Genomic DNA, 25,774 nt, shown 5'->3' on the forward strand with positions numbered 1-25,774 from the left:
AATGAAATTCGCAAAGAAAGCCTGAATTCTCATATCAGTATTGTATCTAAGGTAAACTCTACTCAGTCTTAAGTTTGAAATGACAGAAAAAGTCATGTAACAGACTGAGGATCGTCTAAGGACTAGCAATCATATTATGGACGTTATAGTCATAAGTAAGACGACGTTGTAGAGAACTACCATCATAAACAAACTGCTCGACAGAACTTTAAACACCACTGTAAGATGTTATTGTGTTAAGATCCCCCCCCCCCCCCCAAAAAAAAGAATAAAAACAGCAAAGAAGCTCGTCGACTAGTTTTATGAGGACTAGATGCTGACAAAGTCAATAACTAGATTTAGAGTAACGCTTTTTTGCCAGTATTCGATGCAAATTAATCGTGATTAAAGCTCGGTGTTCTACATCTTCATCTATACTCTGCTCAGTCAGGCAGCACCAACTGGCTGAGACAGAAGCAGCAACAGGGAGATAACCAATTTTGTGAATTTTACGAGTCCCTATCCAGGAACGAATTATATTATTTCATCTGTGTACTTTGATAGTTTAGTTTCTTGAGTTTCTGCGTGTTAATTCAATATCTAATACACACAGTTCCTATGTTTTCGCTTGTGTCGGAGAGTAAACCAATTTTCTGACTTATTTCAAGTTCCAAATCAGGAGCGAATTATTTAGTCTCACCTGAGTGCTTTTATAGTTCGGTTTTCGAATCTCCGCGTATTAATCTAATTTATTAGACACATTTTTTACGTTTTCATCAGGGTCTACAAGAGAGCTCAGCAGCACGTGTCAATAGTCCGTTTTTCTAAGTAGCGAAGTTTTCCATGTGCTTTAGAATGGATAGGGATTGTGACTGTTGTGTGTGGATGTAAGCTGAGTTGGGGACACTTCCAGCTCCAGGCTGTGGTGGCTACGGTTACACAGCTTGAAGCTGCAGTGGATGGGCATGACTGTTGTGGGCCGGTCATGGGGATCCAACGAACGTCCAGCACGTCCGAGTCCCCCGATCGGTCCTCACCGGTGGACAGTCCAGTTATTGCTCTCACTGAGGTTGACCCCTCAACTGTGATCAAGTGGGAGGTCGCCTCGGGGCGTGGCAGGCGGCGAAAGACTTCCCAGGGGGCCGCACGTAAGGCTTCCCCGGCTAGTCTAACAAACAGGTTCCAGGTGCTGTCTGTGGTTGACACTGTCACTCAGCCAGATTCAGTTTCCTGGCCTGTTTCAGAGGAAATCTCTCAGCCTGCAAGATCTGGTAAACCACAGAGGGTGGGATTATTGGTAGTTGGGAGCTCCAATGTTAGGTGCGGTATTGGGCCTCTTACGGACATGGGTGCCAAGAAGAGGAAGAAAGCCAATGTGCACACTGTGTGCATACCGGGTGGAGTCATTCCAGATGTGGAACGGGTCCTTCCAGATGCTATGAAGAGCAAAAGGTGCAGACAACTGCAGGTGGTGGCTCACGTCGGTACCAATGACGTGTGCCGCTTTGGATCGGAAGAGATTCTCTCAGGTTTCGAGCGGCTATCAGAAGTGGTAAAGGCTACCAGTCTTGCTTGCAAGATGAAAGCGGAGCTGACCATTTGCAGCTTAGTCGACAGGACAGATTGCGGACCTCTGGTACAGAGCCGAGTGGAGGGTCTGAATCAGAGGCTTAGACGGATCTGCGACCGTGTAGGCTGCAGATTCCTCGACTTGCGCCATAGGGTGGTTGGATTTCGGGTTCCGCTGAATAGGTCAGGAGTTCATTACACGCAGGGGGCAATTACACGGGTAGCAGGGGCTGTGTGGCTTGGACTAGGCGGTTTTTTAGGTTAGATGGTCTCGGGAAGACACAATAAGGGCTTCAGTCTCAAAGGGTGCGGCAGAACACAGGAAGAACGTAGATACAGGAACCATCGGTATAACAGTCGTAAATTATCGTAGCTGTGTACCGGAGCTCCAAACGCTAGTATAAAGCATTGAGCTCAAATCGTTATAGGCACTGAGAGCTGGCTAAAGCCGCAGATAAGCTCAGCCTAAATTTTTGCGAAAAATCTAACAGTGTTCCGAAAGGATAGCCTAAACAGTTGGCGGAGGCGTGTTTGTTGCTGTTAGAAGTAGTTCATTTTGTCGCGATATTGAAGTAGATAGTTCCTGTGAGTTTGTATTGACAGAGTGAAACGTCCCCTTAGAAAAATTTATGAATGACTGTACTGATAAACCTCTTACGTTATTTGATTTTCAAACAGCTGAGCAGAACTGAACGTACTCAGACATTTCTCTCTTTACCTATTCTGAGCAACACTAAACTGACACACAATATTTTTAGCGCAACGCAACCTGACTTTCAATAATCCCTACAAAAGGATGGTCCTGACTAACATTAACCTATACCTTTCACAAATCACTTACCTCACAAAATCTTCGTTACTCGAACTACTGCAATACAGCGAGCGCCACTACTGCCAGCTAAATAAAAGATTCAAACTACTGAAGGCACTAACTACTGATAGGCATCGTTAGCAAATGAAAGATTTTGATAGAGAACAAACAATGTATTTACTTTAATAGTGTTCAAAAGTCATAATATATATAGCAGTTCATGACATCCATTCTTACAAATGTACTGTTTCTGATGGACACACGTCCAGATCATCCGCTCTCAAAAATCCGCCATCTCACTCCCCCACATCCACCACTGCTGGCGGCTCACCTCCAACTGCGCAACGCTACGCGCTGTTAATATCCAGCTGCCCAACACTACGATAGCGAATATTACAACAATGCCACCCAGCCACAGACTGCACACAGCACAGCCAGCGATTTTCATACAGAGCGCTACGTGGCGTTACCAATATAAAAACCTAAGCAGCCAACTTACAAGAGGTCATTCTGTGCAACCTGAATAAAATAGTAATTGGATCCTTTTACCAACATTCCAATTTAGATGATAAAATTGCTGAAAGGTTAAAAGAAAACGGTTATAATTGGGGTGTCTTTAATTTATCCTCGATATGTTGGTGAAAATACATGTTTAAATCCGGGGTACGAATAAACATTATCAGAAATTGTGGTAAATGCGTTCTCTGAAAATTATTTCGAGCAGTTAATTCATGAGCTCACGCGAATAGTGAACGGTTGTGAAATCACACTTGACCTCTTAGCAACAAATAATCCTCAGCTAATGACAAGCAAAAACGGATACAGGGTTTACTGAAGACAGGGCTGTCGCAGCGAGATTGAATATTGTAACCCCCAAATCCTCCAAAAATAAACGAAAAATATACCTATTCGAAAAAGTAGATGAAAATTCACTTGTCGCCTTGCTGAGAGACAATCTTCACTCCTTCCATATTAACAGTGTAAGTGTAGAAGAGATGTGGCTTGTATTCAAATAAATAGTGTCGGCAGCGATTGAGCGATTTATACCAAATAAATTAAGAAACGACGGAGCTGATCCTCCTTGGTACACAAAACAGGTCACAATCTGTTGCAAAAACCACAAAAACATGCCAAATTTAAATAGACGCAAAATCTCCAAGATTGGCGATCTTTTACAGAAGCTCGAAATTTAGCACGGACTTCAATGCGAGATGCTTATAATAGTTTCCACAACAAAACCTTGTCTCCAAACCCGACAGAAAATCTAAAGAGATTCTGGTCGTATGTGAAGCATGCTAGCTGCAAGACTCAATCAATGCTTTCTCTGCGCGACAGCAACGGAAATACTATAGACGACAGTGCTGTCAAAACAGAGTTACTAAACACAGTCTTCCGAAATTACTCGTACTTCATCAGAGAAGGCGAAGTAAATATTCCAGAATTCGAATCAAGAAAAGCTGCCAACATGAGTAACGTAGAAGTAAATGTCTTCGGAGTAGTGAAGCAACTTAAATGACTTATTAGAAGCAAGTCTTCCGGTCCAGACTGTATACAAGTTAGGTTCCTTTCAGAGTATGCTAATACAATAGCTCCACACTTAACAATCATACACAACCGTTCGCTCGACGAAAGGACCGTACCCAAAGACTGAAAAGTTGCACAAATCATACCAACATTTAAGAAAGGTAGTTGGAGTAATCCAGTAAATTACAGACCCATATCAAAAAATGGTTCAAATGGCTCTGAGCACTATGGGACTCAACTTCTGAGGTCATTAGTCCCCGAGAACTTAGAACTAGTTAAACCTAACTAACCTAAGGACATCACAAACATCCATGCCCGAGGCAGGATTCGAACCTGCGACCGTAGCGGTCTTGCGGTTCCAGACTGCAGCGCCTGTAACCGCACGGCCACTTCGGCCGGCCACAGACCCATATCATTAACGTCGATATGTAGCAGGATTTTGGAACATATATTGTGTTCGAACAATATGAATTACCTCGAAGAGAACGGTCTATTGACACACAGTCAACACGGATTTAGAAAACATCGGTCTTGTGAAACAGAACTAGCTCTTTACTCACATGAAGTGTTGAGTGCTATTAAAAAGGGATTTCAACACTTTACTACAAAAGCGGCTTACAGTGCTTATGGAATATTGCCTCAGTTATGTAACTGGATTCGTGATTTCCTGTCAGTGAGGTCACAGTTCGTAGTAATTGACGAAAAGTCATCGAGTAAAACAGAAGTGATTTATGGCGTTCCCCAAGGTAGTGTTATAGGCCTTCTGCTGTTCCTGATCTATATAAAAGAGTTAGCAGATGACGCCGTCGTTTATCAACTAATAAAGTCATCAGAAGATCAAAACAAATGGCAAAACGATTTAGAATAGATACCTGTCTGATGTAAAAATTCCCAATTGACCATAAATAACGAAATTTTCTGAGGTCATCCACATGAGTGTTAAAAGGAATCCGTTAAACTTCGGTTACACAATAAATCAGTGAAATATAAAGGCAATAAATTCAACTAAATATCTAGGAACTACAATTACGGACAACTTAAATTGGAAGGAATACACAGAAAATGTCGTGGAGAAGGCTAACCAAAGACTGCGTTTTATTGGCAGGCTCCTTAGAAAATGTACTAAAGAGACTGCCTACACTACGCTTGTCCGTCCTCTTTTAGATTACTGTTGCGCGGTGTGGGATTTTTACGAGATGGCATTGACGGAGTACTCGAGAAAGTTCAAAGAAGGGCAGCACGTTTTGTGTTCTTGCGAAATAGGTGACACAGTGTCACTGAAATGATACAGGATTTGGGGCGCACATCATTAAAGGAAATGCGTTTTTCGTTGCGGCAGAATCTTCTCACGAAATTTCAATCACCAGTTTTCTCCTCCGAATGCGAAAATATTTTGTTGACGCTGACTTGCATAGGGAGAAAAAATTCAAATGGCTCTGAGCACTATGGGACTTAACTTCTGAGGTCATCAGTCCCCCAGAACTTAGAACTACTTCAACCTAACCAACCTAAGGACATCACACACATCCATGTCCGAGGCAGGATCCGAACCTGCGACCGTAGCGGTCGCGCGGTTCCAGACTGTAGCGCCTAGAACCGCTCGGCCACTCTGGCTGGCTACATAGGGAGAAACGATCATCATTATAAATAAGGGAAATCAGAGCTCGCACGGAAAGATACAGATATTCGTTTTTTCCGCGCGCTGTACGATATTGGAATAATAGAGAATTATTGTGATGGTGGTTCGACGAACCCTCTGCAAGGAACCTAAATGTGATTTGCAGAGTATCCATGTATATGTAGATGCAAATCACTGTGAAGTGTGGTAGGGAGTCCGTCCAATTGTACCAGTTTTTCGTGGCTGCTTTCTAAGAATAACTGTTTAAATGTCTCTGTTCGCGCTGCAATTGGTCTAGTCTTGTCTTCGCTATGTTTACGGGAGCGGACACGCAGAGGGTCTTAGTATATCCCTACTGTCATCACTTAAAGTTGGTTCTAGAAAATCTCCTATTTGATCTGGTTCCCACACACTAGAGCAATGTTCTAGGATGGGTCACACGAGTGTTTTGTATGCAGTATCCTCTTTAGACTCGGTTCTAGGCGCTCAGTCCGGAACCGCGCGACTGCTACGGTCGCAGGTTCGAATCCTGCCTCGGGCATGGATGTGTGTGATGTCCTTAGGTTAGTTAGGTTTAAGTAGTTCTAAGTTCTAGGGGACTGATGACCACAGATGTTAAGTCCCATAGTGCTCAGAGCCATTTGAACCTCTTTAGACTGACTGAATTTCCTTAGTACTCTACCTATGAGCCACAATCCGCCACCTGTTTTACCTACGACTGAGATTATGTCATCGTCCAGTTTCATGTCCCTACAAATTATCATACCCAAATATTTGTGAGTTGACTGATTCCGATCGTGACTCACTGATACTGTAGTCATGCGATACCATGTTTTTCGTTTGGCGAAGTGCACAGTTTTACGTTTCTGAAGATTTAAAGCAAGTTGCCAATCTTTGCACTACTTTGAAATCTTATCAAGATCTGACTGAATATCTGTGCAGCTTTTCTCAGAAATTACTTCATTATAGATACCTGCATCATCTGCTAAAAGCCTGATTTTACTAATTATATTATTTGTAAGGTTATTAATATACAACATGAACAGCAAGGGTCCCAACACACTTTACTGGGGCAAGCCTGAAGTTCTTCAACTTCTGTCGATGATTACTCTTCCAAGGTTACCTGCTGCGTGTTACCCAGCAAGAAATCCTCAGTCCGTTCACAAATCTGGGTTGATATCCCGTACGGTGGTACTTTCGGTTATATGCGCACACGTGGTACTGAATCAAATGCTTTTCGGAAATCGAGGAACACTGCATCTGACTGCCGTGGTCCATGGCTTTCGGGATGACATGAGAGAAAAGAGCGAATTTTGTTTCTCTTTATCGATATTTTTGGAATCTGCGCTGTTTGGCACGGAGGAGATCATTATGTTCAAGATATGTCACCAGTTTTGAGCTCAGAATATCTTGGCACGGAGGTTAGGAAATAAAGGAGGCAATAGAAGCGTAAATATCTTTAACGCCTTTCTTCATATCTACTACAGCTACATCTACATCTACATACATACACCGCAAGCCACCGCATGGTGCGAGGCGGAGGGTACTCTGTACCACTACTAGTCGTTTCCTGTCACGTTCAATTTGCAGATGGAGCGAGGGAAAAACGACTATCTATATGCCTCCGCGTGAGCCCTAATTTCTCGTGTCTTACATTCGTGGTCTCTACACGAAATGTATGTTGGCGGCAGTAGGATCGTTCTGCAGTCAGCCTCAAATACTGGTTCTCTAAACTTTCTCAGTAGTGTTCTTCGAAATGAATGTCTTCTTCCCTCAATGGATTCCCACTTTGGTTCCCTAAGCATATCCGTAACATCTGCATGCTGCTCGAACCTACTGGTAACAAATCTAGCAGCTCACCTCTGAACTGCATCGATGTCTTCTTTCAATCCAACCAGGTGGGGATCACACACACTCGAGCAGTGCTCAAGAATAGGTCGCAATTAACCGAAGTCGTCCATTCTCCTTCCCTACGACAATCCTCACACGCTTGTTCCATTTCATATCACTTCGCAACGTTGGCCCAGATATTTAAACGACGTGACTGTGTCAAACAGAACATTACTAATGCTTTATCCGAAAATTACAGGTTTGTTTTTCCTATTCATCCGCATTAACTTAAATTTTTCTACATTTTGTGCCAGTTGCCATTCATCACACCAACTAGAAATTTTATCTAGGTCATCTTGCGTCATCCTACATCTTCGACACCTTCCTGTACACCACAGCATCATCAGCTAACAACCCCAGATTGCTGCCCACCCTGTCTGCCAGATCATTTATGTATATAGGAAATAGCAACAGTGCTATCACACTTGCATGGGACGTCCCTGATGTTACCCTGTTTCCGATGAACACTGCCACTGAAGAGCATTTTAAACACGAATAATGTATGTTTACTGTGATATTTCCTCATGAAATTCTCCTCTGTTTCCACCGCTGCTTATGTTGACGAGAAGTTGATTTAAACTACAAATATCGATTCTGTCTGTTGCACAAGAGTGAGTAGAACTGTTTACAGTACAATGTAGCTCACCAGTATCGAATGATCCTGACGTATGCATAGCCCCTAATGTATCTAAAAGCAGCTGTAACTGAACAGAGTTGATATGGGCATAAAAAAAGCACTCCGTCGTCAGACCACGAGTGGCCTACCGGGACCATCCGACCGCCGTGTCATACTCAGAGGAGGATGCGGATAGGAGGGGCCTGGGGTCAGCACACCGCTCTCCCGGTCGTTATGATGGTATTCTTGACCGAAGCCGCTACTATTCGGTCGAGTAGCTCCTCAATTGACAGCACGAGGCTGAGTGCACCCCGAAAAATGGCAACAGCGCATGGCGGCCAGGATGGTCACCCATTCAAGTGCCGACCACGCCTGACAGCGCTTAACTTCGGTGATCTCACGGGAACCGGTGTATCCACTGCGGCAAGGCCGTTGCCTTGATATGGGCATAGAAGCGCTAAAAACAACAGATAAATGGAAACCATTACAAATATTTCGAAATAGAAATAAGACAGAACGTGGTATACATCACGAGTAAAAAAAAAAAGCTGTCGCTTGGTACTGGAAAAAATTAGATGAGAAATTCCTACTTTCATTCAGGATTCCAGTACACCGAATGATTCCTCGCTCTTCTGGCTACAAAACTCTATTCCCCAACGCCGGCCGCGGTGGCCTTGCGGTTCTGGCGCTGCAGTCCGGAACCGCGGGGCTGCTACGGTCGCAGGTTCGAATCCTGCCTCGGGCATGGGTGTGTGTGATGTCCTTAGGTTAGTTAGGTTTAAGTAGTTCTAAGTTCTAGGGGACTTATGACCTAAGATGTTGAGTCCCATAGTGCTCAGAGCCATTTGAGCCATTTCTATTCCCCAACATAATCTCTGTTCAATGCGACGGCCTTACGCCACCTTACTGGGAGGACCGCATGATACCACTCTACTGGTCGATGTCGGAGCCAACGTCTTGCCGCATTAAAAACTTTCTCATCATCCACGTACTGCTTCCTGCAGAGTGCATCCTCCAGTGGGCCAAACAGATGGAAGTCGGAAGGTGTGAGATCCGAGCTGTAGGGTGGATGAGGAAGAACAGTCCGATGAAGTTTTGTGGACTCCTCTCGGGTGCGCAGACATCCGCGGACCTTGTGCTGCCTCGGGGAAGCAGAAGTTCGTTTGCATTTTTGGGAGACGAACACGCTGAAGTCGTTTCTTCAATTTCCTTATGGTAGCACAATATACTTCAGCATCTTAGAAGACCGACGCCGTGACTTTATCGGCCGAGTGTGCGGCTTTGAGTTTGCTACGGTCGCAGGTTCGAATCCTGCTTCGGGCATGGATGTGTGTGATGTCCTTAGGATAGTTAGGTTTAAGTAGTTCTAAGTTCTAGGGGACTGATGACCTCAGATGTTAAGTCCCATAGTGCTTAGAGCCATTTTTTTTGTGCAGCTTTGAACTTTTTCTTCGCAGGAGAGATGGTGTGGTACCACGCCACGTATTGCCGTTTTGTGTCCGGTTCGAAATGATGAACCCATGTTTCATCGACAAGAAATTGTCGCAATCGGCCTCGTAACGCCCAAGCAACTACGCACAGATGGTCCTTCGTTGCTCTTTATGGTCTTGTGTTAGGTGGCGCGCAACCCAGCGGAAGCAAAGCTTTGAGTACTCCAACTGGTAGACGAGTGTCTCAGCACAACCAACAGAAACGTCCAGTTGTGCAGCGACGGTTTTGACTGTGATCCGTTGAGCACCTCGAATGAGAGTCTCCACATGTTCCAACATTACAGGAGTCACAGCTGTGTGCGGCCCCCGACACGCGGCAGATCGGACAAGTTTGCGAGACCTTGTTGCGATAATGACAGACGCCTCATCCAGGGACTCACCGTGCCTTTATTCGCTGCCAGGTCTCTGTAGGCATTATACAAGCACCTGTAGCACCTGTGAATATCTGCGATGCCCTGGTTTTCCGCCAAAAGAATCTCATGGACAGCTCTCTGCTTGGAACGCATCTTCATTGCAGACGTCATTTTGAAGGCTACGTATGGCATCGCCACCTATCGGAACTTCATGAAACTATAGGCGCTGAAGCGGGAATATTCCACCATGTCCCACAACAAATTCCGCATTTTTAACTGAAACTGTCCACGAAAAAAAGTGTTGCTTCAGGTGTTGAACGCTCCTTGTATGTCTGGAAACGTATAACTCTTGAGATATGGTCCGTTTTACTTGTGACGAGTAATCTGTAGTTTTCGGTGGTGTAGGTGTCTTCCTGCTGCGGTTCGTTGCATAACTCTTGAGATATGGTCCGTTTTACTTGTGATGAGTAATCTGTAGTTTTCGGTGGTGTAGGTGTCTTCCTGCTGCGGTTCGTTGCGAATGTCTGAACAGTTGTAGTCTGCAGAACACGAAACAAAAATGACTATTCCAGAATGAAATTTTCGCTCTGCAACGGAGTGTGCGCTGATATGAAACTTCCTGGCAGATTGAAACTGTGTGCCGGACTGAGACTCGAACTCGAAACCTTTGCGGGGTGGCCGAGCGGTTCTAGGCGCTTCAGTCTGGAACCGCGCGACCGCTAAGGTCGCCGGTTCGAATCCTGCCTCGGGCATGCAGGTGTGTGATGTCCTTAGGTTAGTTAGGTTTAAGTAGTTCTAAGTTCTAGGGGATTGATGTCCTCAGATGTTAAGTCCCATAGTATTCAGAGCCATTTTCGAGACCTTTGCCTTTCCCAGTCAAGTGCAAGGGCGGTGCGGCACACAATTTTAATCTGCCAGGAAGTTCCACAAAGACTATGGCTTACGCACGACGGTGAATCACCGCAACGTTTCGTGGCCGAACGATTGGTCGAGGAGGTCCATTAGCGTGGCCTCCCCGTTCATCGTTCCTAAATCAGATTTTGGGCTAAGGAGATATTTAAAGGTACTGGTTCACGCTCAACCCATCAACAATGTGCAAGCGTCACACGAGCGTGTGACCAATGCATATGACTCAGTCCGAATGGAACCATGTTTTATCTGAAAGAGTGCGTGACTCATGGTGAAGAAGGAGGAAGGATGCGTCAGGGCGCGTATTATTGGCACGCGGCTCTGCCTGTAGTGTATAGTTCCGCGTTAGAGGGATATTGGAATGTGAGGACAGATTGGTTCATATCACAACAGGTATTGGTTTCCGGACATATCATTATAGGGACTTTTCCTCTATTTTTTGCCGGTAATATCTCCTGTAGCAACATGTGGCACTTCGTGTATAAAAAGATTGAATTTGATACATAGATTACGATTCTTTGCCAAGTGTACAATGTCGAGAAGTTAATTGGCAGTGCAGACAGCACTGCTCAATCGGACTTCGAAGAATTAATTCATTGAAGCCATTCTCCACAACGCCTATTTTGTCACTGAGAATAGGGCATGATTATTACTACCAATAAATGTTAGTAGTGCTGGGGATAATTATTAAAAGGCAAGTTAAATGCGCAAAAGGGCACGGCCGACTTCCTTCCCGATCCTACCCTAACCCGATGGGATCGATAACATTGCCGAAAATCAATCAACCAACCAAATGCGCAAAACTTGAATCACACGAAGAGAGCTGATAAAGTCAATGTAAGTGGAAGGACTTCTATGCATAGACTAAAAATTTCAAATAATTTTTTGTTTTTTGTTGAAAGCGTCTGTAATGTTACATCAGAACCAACTTTTAGAACGCGAACACAGGACTTACCTTCTTAAGTAATCGATTAAGTGTATTTGGAATGCTTGCAATTGACCCTTGTTTTGCAAAAAGAGCGGAGAATTCAGTATAACTGTATCAAAAAGCGTTTCCGGACCCATGTCCGTGTGTGAGAACTGTGTTCAGAAATTTTTGTCGTACTTTTTTATTACGTTCTGTAGATTATTGCTCATTGTCGTGAAGTTATTGCCGGCCGGTGAGGCCGAGCGGTTCTAAGCGCTTCAGTCTGGAACCGTGCGACCGCTACGGTCGCAGGTTCGAATCCTGCCTTGGGCATGGATGTGTGTGATGTCCTTAGGTTAGTAAGGTTTAAGTAGTTCTAAGTTCTAGGGGACTGATGACCTCAGATGTTAAGTCCCATAATGCTCAGAGCCATTTGAACCATTTGTGAAGTTATTCCTTGCTTTAATGAATTTAGCTGTTCAATGTAGCTATTCTGAACTCACAATAATTGTTTATTTCTGATTTCTATTAAAAGTTAGCAGTGGTTTATTATTCAAAATGATACAGTGATGAATAGCTATTTACGTTGCTAATTCCAAAGATAATGCTGTTAAAATTATATTTCGTTTTGCTGAAGTACCGAAATGCAGTACCTCTTTTTAAATAGGTTCTCGTACTAACTTATAGGTAATTCATGGTGACTTACGCGGCCGGTATGAAGTCCCGTCGACAATGGGGCCATCAAGACTGAGCACAATTTCTGAGCTGTAGGAGAAGAGCAGAAAATGAACCGTGTCCATCTCAGAGTAACCATCGCGGTTTAAGCGATTTACGGGAATCACGCCGAACATAAATCCGAATAGTTGGACGGAAATTTGTAACCCAGATCCTCCCGTATGAAGACCAAGTGTGTTACCACTGCACCACCCCGCTCGGTATGGAACAGGAAGCGTGACGCATCTGATCAAGCCGTTAGTGCCCTAATCACGATGTTCCGGCGCCCACTGCAAGCGTTACTCATGATCTCGTCAGGTCAGCTAAGGCGCACATACTGGGCGTCTGCATCTGGCGAGAAGCGGCATCTAGAGCTGGACCGCCAGTGCCCTCTGCTGGCGGTTTCACCGTAATTCGTTTATTTTTGACGGAATGTAATGATGATGCTTCATGAACATTGTTGGGTTACTCCATTTTCGTGCTATATACGAGGGTTGGAACTTTAATAGCGGCAAGTATTCATTTACAGCTCGTACAAAATAGATACGTGTTTCAACGTTTTACTGACCTTCAAGGTAGTCACCAGCATTGTGTATAAGCTGGTCGTAGGTTGTGATCCAAAAATGAACAGCATAGAGACTGAAGTCATGACAGTTTCTCCAGAACCTGACCATCATTATGCAGGACAATGCTCAAGCACGTACAGTGTAAGTCGCTACTGATTTGTTTGACTGATGGGGCTGCTAAGAGCTATACCACCTATTGCGCTCCCCTGATTTAAGCCCTCGTGAGTTCAACACGATTTCTAAACTGAAGGAAACACTTCACGGCATTAGCTTCAGAACTGCTACAAATTCGTCAGCCAATAGACCGCGCCTCACGAACTGTCAACACAACTTGAACTGCTAAGAGTATTCTACGACTTCCACATCGCTAACAACGGGTTATACACAATGCTGGTGACTACTTTAAAGGTCAGTAAAACTTTGAAACACGTTTCTATTTTGTTCGAGCTGTAAATAAATAGTTGCCTCTATTAAAGTTCCAACCCACGAAAATGGAGTAACCCAACAGTGTTCATGGTATTGGTTTCTGGACATATCGTTATAGGGACTATAACACTTATATACAGGGTGGTCCATTGATTGTGACCGGACCAAATATCTCACGAAATAAGCAACAAACGAAAAAACTACAAAGAACGAAGCTCGTCTAGCTTGAAGGGGGAAACCAGATGGCGCTATGGTTGGCCCGCTAGATGGCGCTGCCATAGGTCAAACGGATATCAACTGCGTTTTTTAAAAATAGGAACCCCCATTTTTATTACATATTCGTGTAGTACGTAAAGAAATATGAATGTTTTGGTTGGACCACTTTTTTCGCTTTGTAATAGATGACGCTGTAATAGTCACAAACGTATAAGTACGTGATATCACGTAACATTCCGCCAGTGCGGACGGTATTTGCTTCGTGATACATTACCCGTGTTAAAATGGACCGTTTACCAATTGCGGAAAAGGTCTATATCGTGTTGATGTATGGCTATTGTGATCAAAATGCCCAACGGGTGTGTGCTATGTATGCTGCTCGGTACCCTGGACATCATCCAAGTGTCCGGACCGTTCGCCGGATAGTTACGTTATTTAAGGAAACAGGAAGTGTTCAGCAACATGTAAAACGTCAACCACGACCTGCAACAAATGATGATGCTCAAGTAGGTGTTTTAGCTACTGTCGCGGCTAATCCGCATATCAGTAGCAGACAAATTGCGCGAGAATCGGGAATCTCAAACACGTCGGTGTTGAGAATGCTACATCAGCATCGACTGCACACATACCATATTTCTATGCACCAGGAATTGCATGGCGACGACTTTGAACATCGTGTACAGTTCTGCCACTGGACACAGGAGCATTACGGGACGATGACAGATTTTTTGCACGGGTTCTATTTAGCGACGGAGCATCATTCGCCAACTGCGGTAACGTAAGCCGGCATAATAAGCACCATTTGGCGACGGAAAATCCACGATGGCTGCGACAAGTGGAACATCAGCGACCTTGGCGGTTTAATGTATGGTGCGGCCTTATGGAAGGAAGGATTATTGGCCCCCATTTTATCGATGGCAATCTAAATGGTGCAATGTATTCTGATTTTCTACGTAATATTCTACTGATGTTACTACAAGATGTTTCACTGCACGACAGAATAGCGATGTACTTCCAACATGATGGATGTCCGGCACATAGCTCGCGTGCGGTTGAAGCGGTACTGAATACTATATTTCATGACAGGTGGATTGGTCGTCGACGCACCATACCATGGCCCGCACGTTCACCGGATCTGAAGTCCCCGGATTTCTTTCTGTGGGGAAAGTTGAAGGATATTTGCTATCGTGATCCACCGACAACGCCTGACAACATGCATCGGCGCATTTTCAATGCATGTGCGAACATTACGGAAGGCGAACTACTCGCTGTTGAGAGGAATGTCGTTACACGTATTGCCAAATGCATTGAGGTTGACGGACAGCATTTTGAGCATTTATTGCATTAATGTAGTATTTATAGGTAATCATACTGTAACAGCATGCGTTCTCAGAAATGATAAGTTCACAAAGGTACATGTATCACATTGGAACAACCAAAATAAAATGTTAAAACGTACCTACGTTCTGTATTTTAATTTAAAAAACCTATCTGTTACCAACTGTTCGTCCTAAATTGTGAGCCATATGTTTGTGACTATTACAGCGCCATCTATCACAAAGCGAAAAAGTGGTCCAACTAAAACATTCATATTTCTTTACGTACTACAAGAAATATGTAATAAAAATGGGGGTTCCAATAAAAAAAACACGCCGCTGATATCCGTTTGACCTATGGCAGCGCCATCTAGTGGGCCAACCATAGCGCCATCCGGTGTCCCCCTTCAAGCTAGACATGCTTCGTTCTTTGTAGTTTTTTCGTTTGACGCTTATTTCGTGGGATATTTGGCCTGGTCACTATCAATGGACTGTGTGTGTGTGTGTGTGTGTGTGTGTGTGTGTGTGTGTGTGTGGTAGTAGTAGTAGTAGGAGGAGGAGGAGGAGGAGGAGGAGGAGGAAATGAAAGAATAAGTCTTATCTGTATTACTAAAACGCTATCACGGAAACCGGTACCAGCTGCAGCGTAGGGATAACAAAAACTTGGATTTAAGTATTTCGCGTAATTACTGGCCGAGTATAAAAGGCTGTCATAATTTACTCATTATGGGCTATAACCTTATGATAAAATTTTAACAGACTAAAACAAGTATGACAGTTAGAAACTGTGTGTTTATGTTGAGGCAGCGTAAATGACGCCGCGCGAATACACGAACTTAATTCATCCAGTATTTGAGAGTGAGAGCACTTAGCGACTCCCGAAAAAGTTTACACAAATTTTAACAGACTAAAACAAGTATGACAGTTAGAAACTGTGTGTTTATGTTGAGGCAGCGTAAATGACGCCGCGCGAATACACGAACTTAATTCATCTAGTATTTGAGAGTGAGAGCACTTAGCGACTCCCGAAAAAGTTTACACAAAATTTCAAACCTTGAAGAAACCTTTTCTCCCTGACACCTCCTCACCACAAATTAATTAAAGGAGAAAAGTTTATCGCCCACTACATTCTCGCCGTTCATGCAGTCAATCTTCAGGATCTGGCATGATGTTTTGATTTATTACTTCTTTACTGCTAACTCTATTAGCAACACACTTTGCATGCAGTATATACATATACCACTTAGTGTATATGCTAAGGTATATCATCGTACAATACATAGTTCGGGAAATACACTGACGGAAAAAATCGCAACACAAAGAAAAAGTTATGCGACATAAACGAAAGTTGGTAGGCGTGTTTCTACATCTGAAAGATGATGCTGATTCAAATTTCGCGCCAGTCACATAAGAGTGGCGCTAGTAACGCCACTATTAGGGCAAATCAAGTTTGCTTTAAATACGCGCTGTAACGATCGTGAGCGTTAGTTACCTCTGAGATTAGACGTGGTGAGTTGATGTGCGTCAAGAATGCCTTTAATTCGACAAAGACGCCATTATCAACATCTCACTGAGTTTGAATGAGGTCGTGCAATAGGGCTACGAGAATCTGGATGTTCCTTCTGCGACACAGCAGCACTGCAGAAAGACTGGGCAGGAATGTAGCCATTGTACACTACTGGCCATTAAAATTGCTACACCAAGAAGAAATGCAGATGATAAACGGGTATTCATTGGACAAATATATTATACTAGAACTGACATGTGATTACATTTTCACGCAATTTGGGTGTTTAGATCCTGAGAAATCAGTACCCAGAACAATCACCTCTGGCCGTAATAACGGCCTTGATACGCCTGGGCATTGAGTCAAACAGAGCTTGGACGGCGTGTACAGGTACAACTGTACATACAGCTTCAACACGATACCACAGTTCATCAAGAGAAGTGACTGGCGTATTGTGACGAGCCAGTTGCTCGGCCACCATTGACCAGACGTTTTTAATTGGTGGGAGAGCTGGAGAATGTGCTGGCCAGGGCAGCAGTCGAACATTTTCTGTACCCAGAAAGGCCCGTACAGGACCTGCAACATGCGGTCGTGCATTATCTTGCTGAAATGTAGGGTTTCGCAGGGATCGAACGAAGGGTAGAGCCACGGGTCGTAACACATCTGAAATGTAACGTCCACTGTTCAAAGTGCCGTCAATGCGAACAAGAGGTGACCGAGACGTGTAACCAATGGCACCCCATACCACCACGCCGGGTGATACGCCAGTATGGCGATGACGAATACACGCTTCCAATGTGCGTTCACCGCGATGTCGCCAAACACGGATGCGACCATCATGATGCTGTAAACAGAACCTGGATCCAACCGAAAAAATGACGTTTTGCCATTCGTGCACCCAGGTTCGTCGTTGAGTACACCATTGCAGGCGCTCCTGTCTGTGATGCAGCGTCAAGGGTAACGGCAGCCATCGTCTCCGAGCTGATAGTCCATGCTGGTGCAAACGTCGTCGAATTGTTCGTGCAGATGGTTGTTGTCTTGTAAACGTCTCCATCTGCTGACTCAGGAATCGAGACGTGGCTGCACGATCCGTTACAGCCATGCGCATAAGATGTGTTTACAGGAGGATATCACGTGAAAATCAACAGAAGCATCTGAAGATCGCTATCAGCAGTGTCATGGAGTGCCTCTTGCAGTATGCCAGTAGCGGCGTCATGGAGAGGGCCGTCTGAAAAGCCAGTAGCTATGTCACGGACAGGCGGCTGCAGAATACAGAGCCAGATTTACACATGGTGGCCAAAATTAGAACTAACCAGCATAAATCAGTTGCGCATTAACGGATTAGCATATCTACCAAGTTTCGCTGTCACACGATAATTACAAATGGTTCAAATGGCTCTGAGCACTATGGGACTTAACATCTATGGTCATCAGTCCCCTAGAACTTAGAACTACTTAAACCTAACTAACCTAGGGACATCACACAACACCCAGTCATCACGAGGCAGAGAAAATCCCTGACCCCGCCGGGAATCGAACCCGGGAACCCGGGCGTGGGAAGCGAGAACGCTACCGCACAACCACGAGCTGCATGGGCAGCTGCACTTTATTTATAACCACCTGATACGAGCAGGTCAGTCAGAATGCAACCATCAATTATTAGCTTATTCGGTTCCTCAGATTTACCTACATCGTTATTTACCTTAATTTATACATTAAAATGATGACTGAGCTCCGTGACTGTGGATTAAATTACTAGAAGAAATAAAGCAGACAGGCACAGCAAGTTGCCAGTGGCTGGTTTCTGTATATTTTATGTAACTACGTAAAAAAAAAGGGAAGTCGGGCAAAACACGCAACCATTGCGTCGCTCTTTATTCACGTTCTCATTTGGCGCACCGAAAATACTTATTCCACATAATACAGCGTTCTTCTCTTTTAAAAATTTATTTTGTTAGGTAATTTTATTTCTCACATGATACCTACATTGTATATTCATGAACAATAATGGTGTTCTTCGTGATGGTTCATTTAGATGTTAGTAAACAAATGAAATTTATTTTGGGACTTGATAAGATATTGATTAGAGGGCACTAACATTTCCATAACTCACAGAATGGAACAACTGCAGCTGCCGAGGAAGTGATGGATACTGGGCTCGCACTTGGGAGGTCCAGAGATCAAATTCCAGTTCAGCAATGCAGATTAAGGTCTTCTGTGTTTTAATTATATGATTTAAGGCAAATCCAGAGGTGGTTTCACCGAAGAGGAGACGCCAAACTTTCTTACAAATTTTTCAGTAATTCGCGCTTGTGCTCCGTCTCTGTCGACTGAATAAAACTGTCCAACGTTTGTTGTAAGAAGGCAGATGATTAAGGAAAGGTACACACACATACTACCAGTACTACTTCTTACCGGTAATTTTCTCTGCAAATGTCGAATTTGATAACTTGATAAATCATGCGTAGCGTATTTTATATAAAGTGTCATACCGCGAACACTTAATAGTAGAATGAAAGATTAGTACAACCACAAGAAAGAAATTTCACATTTACCGCACCTGCACTACCAACTTAGATAGCAGGTTTCTCTGCAACAAAGTTTATTGCCAATAAAACTGGCTGATGCAACATTACGGTCATACGTCACCGAGGTGAGGCGTACGCTTGCCGTGACGCATACAGAGAAAAAGTTTCTGATACACCGTTTGTAGCTTCTGTCTTGGCGGCCTTCCGCAGATGACTGCACACGAAAGTTATTGTGCACCGCATGTTGTTCTCTGACATTGGAGATCAAGTTTTCTTATAGGAAACAAGTTTGTTGTATGTCATTAACTTTATTTTTGTCGTTGCAAGACGGCGTTCACATAGTCAGGTTCTGTTTGTTTAGCCCTATGAAGCTGCAAGATGCGAATATCTGGCACACTTTTGAGTTGAGCCTGTCCAAGAAAACTTTTGACATCAGCATTAATCACTATGTACAGTATAAACTTAATCCTCAATCACCGTGGATAAATATGATACAATCACGACTAAATTCTCCTTACTTATTTGCGTATATGGATATATACCAGTAACTGCGATCCGTGTTCAATACAAAATACTTAAAACTGCTATATGAATAACCACACTAATAAACACATGCTATGTAAATGTATACTATTGCTACCTACCTTTAAATAGTTATGTATCTTCGTGATATGCCCCGTTAGAAAGATGATCTGGAAAGCAGGAATTAAGGGCGCTAACTCGCCATGAAACTGCGCTTTGCTATGAATTTGTTTTTAATATTTAGCCGCTGTCAATTAATTCTGAGTGACCTTCTTGCAAGAATTATTTTAATAAACATGGAAGTCTAAATAAACGAATCGGGCTGCAGAGAATGAAATAATTTGTTTCGCAAAATTTTTGAAGTATTTGTCTGTAGAATAACGTTAAGGTGAAACTGTGTACAGCAATATTGCCCGTTTGTGAATTTTTAATACCGCATAGCTTCAATTTTTAGTGATTTACAAAATTTTCGTACTTTTTAATGAGTCATTATAATTACTGAGCGTGGCTCTTAAACTGCACTGAAGCCATTTTATGTTATTCTTGTTGCAACTGAGTTAGGAAGAGACATGTAGCCCAGAAATGCTTATCAGCCAAGGAAATTAACTACAATGAGAACATCAATTGTGACTCGATTCAACTGTGCGCATATGTCGGGGAGGGTGAGGTTCAACAGGTGGATTATCCGATTTTAGCGCGTGTTACATATAGCTTATTGTGTTATTTAACTAGATGGCTCTGAGCATTATGGGACTTAACATCTATGGTCATCAGTCCCCTAGAACTTAGAACTACTTAAACCTAACTAACCTAAGGACAGCACACAACACCCAGCCATGTTATTTAACTGTTTAGGGTAAAGTTAGATTAGAAACTCACACTGACTTTCAAGCGGAGACTCCGCTTACCGCAGCCCCGAGACAAGCTCTCGTAATCAACGACGAGGGCGGGAAACAGAAGAAGCAAGGCGATCTTCTGGTAGTGAGGTACTCCGGCAACGTCGTAGAAGCTGTCCAAGTTCAAATTCTGGCTGCATTTTCCGGTCCATATTCTCTTAATCCGCTAGTACAGTATCCAATAACATTGGAAACTCTTGTCCTTTAAGGCCACTATCAGTCGTCTGAAAGTAGTTATCTACGAGTGCTGCCATTGTACTATCGTTGAGTAATTTATAGACGTAGTTCTTTCAATTTAGACACTGAACATTTGTTTTTCTATTGTTCCTATTCTTTTCGTTCTATTTCTTAAATTTGTGGTGCTAGGACAGTTAAGTCTGTTAAAATAACGTAAAATTTTACACAGCGTGTCAAACACAGGTTTAACAAACCTATACTTCTATTTTTATTGATATTTGTGTCAGAACACCATTGTTAATATTGTTACATTGTTCTTCCATATTTTCTCCTAAATTTTAAAAATTTGGTGTAACATATCTTACTTATATGTCTATCAACAGCAGGTTTCTAAAGCCCTTTGTTAAACTTGTATCTGTGTCCTTATATATGTCATCAATTTTTGTTTGTATTATATGTCATTTGTTTGCCTTTTAGCTGGTTAAGCAGCCGTTAGCTGCTGAATGCCAAATAAAGAAAACAAAACCACGAGTATCAGTGTTTTTCGTCACTGCGACGTTTACGTTGACAAAATGTTAGGTCTCACACAGCTATGAGGCTTTGCTACCATAGTAAGGTTCTCTTGTCAGCAGCTAAGAAGAGCGGCGGTAACCGGGCGCAGATGTTTTGTGTCAGTACTTACTAGAACCTACCCAACAATAAACGCTACTACCTCTTACACTGAAAGCAGTACAAACGCTACAAAAATTTATTGAAATGTTGTAGTTAAATAAATTCTTTACGAAACTTGCGAACCGTTTATTTATATAAGATACTGGAGGCGCATTCGGAAGTATTAGTAGTAACCTCAGACTTTTGCAGATGATGCAGTTATCAGTAGTAAAGTACTGTCTAAGAAAAGCTGCATAAATATCCAGTCAGACCTTGAAGGGTTTCAAAGTGGTGCAAATATGGCAAATTGGTTTAAATGTTCAATAATGTAAGACTGAGCACTTCACAAAACGAAAAATCGTTGTGTTCTATGACTGAAATACCCACAAGTGAAAATTGGAATCTGGTAAGTCGTATAAATATTTCGGTGTACCAATTTTTAGCGATATGAAGGGATTAATTACATAGGCTCAGTGGTAGCACAGCTACCAATGAGATTGCTTATAAAACACTCTTCCCCCTAATCGTATTACAATGCTCGAGAGTGTAGGGCCTATGCCAATAGAACTAACAGGGATATGAACGTATACAAGGAAGGACGATACGAATGGTGACAAGTTTTTTGGACTCACGGGAGAGGTGAAAAATCTTAGCTTGGTGACGCTCGAAGACAGACGTCTACTGTCCAGCGGAAATCTATTTAGAAAATGTAACTAGTACACTGTGAGGATCCTGGGAATACACTGAAATTCCCTACGAAATGTTCCCGTAGTGACCGCGAAGGCAGGAGCAGACTAACTACAGCGTTCACAGAAGCATTTAAACAGTCTTTCTTTCCACGGAACGGTAATCAACCTTAATACTAGTAAGTTATAAGGAGAAGTAGCCGCTGCTACGTACTTAATAATGGTTTGGATAGTACGGATATAGACGTATATATACTATTAAACGAAACAACAAGTTTATTGTTACCAGTCACTGTTTATTTATATCCAAGCCGCGTTTCAAATGTTTAAACTTCCACCAGGTAGATTTACATTCATTAGTATTACACGTGTGTATGTGCTGTGTTACGATTTTTTGGAGGAACTTATGGCACTGTCTACTGGAAAAACAAAAAAACTGTTTCGGAACATGGTTTTGTGTTTCTTTTGACAAAAAACTAAACGTATATCTGACGGAAAAAATTAGTAAAATAGAGTACCTCCAGTCGTAGTCTATTTTACTTATTTTATTTTTGCCGTTAAATATACGTCTAATTTTTCGTCAAAAGAAACTCAAAACCATTTTCTGAAATGTTTTGTTTCTTCACTAGACAGTGCCATAAATTTCTCCAAAAAATCGTAACACAAAACACACACACACGTCATACTAACAAATGTAAATCCACCTCATGATGGAGGTTTAAACCTTTGAAACGCGTCGTGAAAATAAATAAACAGTGACTGGTAACAGTAAACTTGTTTCATTTAACGTCAATAACAATCAAAGTAAAACCTCACCTAAAATGTTCGCATTAAAAATAGAATGTATTCGTAATAAATATGTAAGTAACTGATGTTTTAGGTAACGTTCACAATTGGCTTAAGTGTTCACCGATCACTGCTTCGGCAGTGTAGAACGAGGCAGCAAAATATACGCGTAAGGTCGCCCCGCGATCTAATAGCCGATATCTCATGAGGAAAGTTAGACCGGTAACTGAAGTAAACTGTAACGGGTCTTCTGCTACTAGCGACGCTGGGCGCTTCCCGGCCGGCGGGAGGTCGGCCTAGTGACAGGCGTCGGCGCGAGTGCACGGCAAGGCCAAGTTGCGAGGCGAGCTTACTTACGAGAGGCGCGGCGCGGAGCGACAGCGACCAGTACGAGCGGCTGGCGACTGGCGGCGGCGGCCGCGGGCTGCGGGCTGGCAGCGCGCAGCCGCGGCGTGGGCGGCGCCGCCTCCGCCTCCGCCGCGACCCACTCCAGGTGCTGCGCGTCACCAGTATTCTTTCCGCCGCCGACCGCGCTCTGGGAGTGCCACGGAGGTGGCGCCAGTCCACCCGCGCTGCAGGGCTGGCTGGCCGATAGCTCGCGGTCTGCTGGTGTCGTCCGGCGTTTCGCGACGCGACTGAACCTCGGACCCTCTTCTGTCCGTATGACAGTTAAGCCGTCGGCACACGGACCGTGCATCTGAACGTTGAGCGTTGAGCGTGCCGAGTTTCTGAGCTCATAGCGTGGAATAGCACGCTCGGGAGTCTTTCCGAACGTGCAGAGCAATATCTGGCATGTCATATTCTGAGCGTGCGTCTGACCGTTGACCAATGAGATGGCACAACGCCACCTACTTCGCAAGCACGCCGTCTCCCTTCAGTACAGAGTTGTGAGGCGCCATATTGGCACTCATTTCAAGCCTATATGTATACAGGGTGTTACAAAAAGGTACGGCCAAACTTTCAGGAAACATTCCTCACACACAAAGAAAGAAAATATCTTATGTGGACATGTGTCCGGAAACGCTTACTTTCCATGTTAGAGCTCATATTATTACTTCTCTTCAAATCACATTAATCATGGAATGGAAACACACAGCAACAGTACGTACCAGCGTGACTTCAAACACTCTGTTACAGGAAATGTTCAAAATGTCCTCCGTTAGCGAGGATACATGCATCCACCCTCCGTCGCATGGAATCCCTGATGCGCTGATGCAGCCCTGGAGAATGGCGTATTGTATCACAGCCGTCCACAATACGAGCACGAAGAGTCTCTACATTTGGTACCGGGGTTGCGTAGACAAGAGCTTTCAAATGCCCTCATATATGAAAGTCAAGAGGGTTTAGGTCAAGAGAGCGTGGAGGCCATGGAACAGGTCCGCCTCTACCAATCCATCGGTCACCGAATCTGTTGTTGAGAAGCGTACGAACACTTCGACTGAAATGTACAGGAGCTCCATCGTGCATTAACCACATGTTATGTCGTACTTGTAAAAGCACATGTTCTAGCAGCACAGGTAGAGTATCCCGTATGAAATCATGGCGGTGAATAGAGGAAGTACAGTACATACTGACGAAACTAAAATGAGCTCTAATATGGAAATTAAGCGTTTCCGGACACAGGTCCACATAACATCTTTTCTTTATTTGTGTGTGAGGAATGTTTCCTGAAAGTTTGGCCGTACCTTTTTGTAACACCCTGTATATGCCATTCCGAGCACCAGAAGAATTGAGAATCACTGCAAAACCCGTTGTTAACTGTGTGATTCGTTCCAAAAAAATAATGAAAAACATCATATTCGTGGCAAAAGAATTATTGTAACTTGCGTATAATGAGAGTAGGCTATTTGAAGGCAGCGACACACTGAAGATCCACCCAAAACACATTGTTCTTGGCACAATTTGTTATAATTAAATTTCATTTACTAACATATCTACGATTAAGGTTTTAACAAACGTTAATACAGTATCATTATATTCGAAACGCGTGAGGTTGGTTTAGCGTGATGAATAGCGTCATGGACGTACAATTAGTTTTTTTGTTGGGGCGGTGGCTCGCGTCCTGACACAATCAATTTTTTTCCTAACATTCGCGTTTTTATTAGATTCTGATACTTCATTATTAGTTTAATATAAGTATAGACTATAATATTTGATGTTATGTAAATACAAGTTCATCTTTTTTTGAGGGGTGGCTTGGTTCGATTGGCTTAATCTAAAAGACAGCTTGCGCTACTTGTATAAAGATATTTTGCTCCTTCCTCTTTTACTCTTCGTAATTCACTTGCTGCAAAGATTCTGCTACTGGGTAGGAACAGTGATCAAGTAAGACTGGCCTTAGGGTTTTACTTAAATGTGGGAATGATGAAATAATGTTAATCTTATGCGGGGAAGTATTCCAAATTTGTAACGCACTGTTTGTAATGGAACTTTATTAAGCCTCTGTCCTTATTGATTGGACATGGTACTTTCCTTTTCGTGGACGATGGAAGAAATGTGCGTTTTAATAGAGCTACCGTGGGAATTTTACGCGCTCCCGTTGAATAAACAGTGTGATTTACGAACTAGAAACATCCCTCAACTGTCGCTGGAGTGCGTTGCAATCTCGTATACCACGTTGGGGCCCACGTACCGTATGCACAAGTCGCATCGTACCTGAGCGTTCAGCAGCACGTTGAACTTTCCACGCTCAACGTTAACGTTCCACAGCACGGTCCGAACGTTGAGCGTTGAGAGTGCCGAGTTTCTGACGTCATAGCGTGGCATAGCACGTTCGGGAGTCTTTCCGAACGTGCAGAGCAATATCTAGCATGTCAGATATTCTGAGCGTGCGTCTGAGCGTTGGCCAATGAGATGGCACAACGCCACCTACGTCACATGTACGCCATCTCCCTTCAGTACAAAGTTGTGAGGCGCCATATTGGCATTCATTTCAAGCCTACACGTATATATGCCGCTTCTGAGCACCAGCAAATTGAGAATCACTGGAAAACCCGTTGTTAACTGTGTGATCCGTCACAATAAAATAATGAGAAACATCATATTCGTGGCAAAAGAATTATTGTAACTTGCGTATTATGAGAGTATGCAATTTGAAGGCAGCAATAAACTGAGGAT

At 43.4% G+C, this 25,774-nt stretch overlaps 1 protein-coding gene and 1 pseudogene across 1 annotated transcript in view; both read right to left on the reverse strand.

The window, feature by feature from the left end:
- Nucleotides 1-23,101, reverse strand: part of LOC126248849 (uncharacterized) — a 158,110-nt gene extending 135,009 nt beyond the window's left edge. The window contains exon 1 of the mRNA XM_049950276.1: nucleotides 23,015-23,101. The gene's annotated coding sequence lies outside the window, so the exon portion shown is untranslated. The remainder of the gene's footprint in view (nucleotides 1-23,014) is intronic.
- On the reverse strand, nucleotides 8,327-8,444 carry LOC126249885 (5S ribosomal RNA; annotated as a pseudogene).
- Nucleotides 23,102-25,774: the final 2,673 nt, after the last annotated feature.

This window comes from Schistocerca nitens, chromosome 3 (assembly GCF_023898315.1).
Source record: "Schistocerca nitens isolate TAMUIC-IGC-003100 chromosome 3, iqSchNite1.1, whole genome shotgun sequence".
Taxonomy (NCBI): Eukaryota; Metazoa; Arthropoda; class Insecta; order Orthoptera; family Acrididae; genus Schistocerca; species Schistocerca nitens.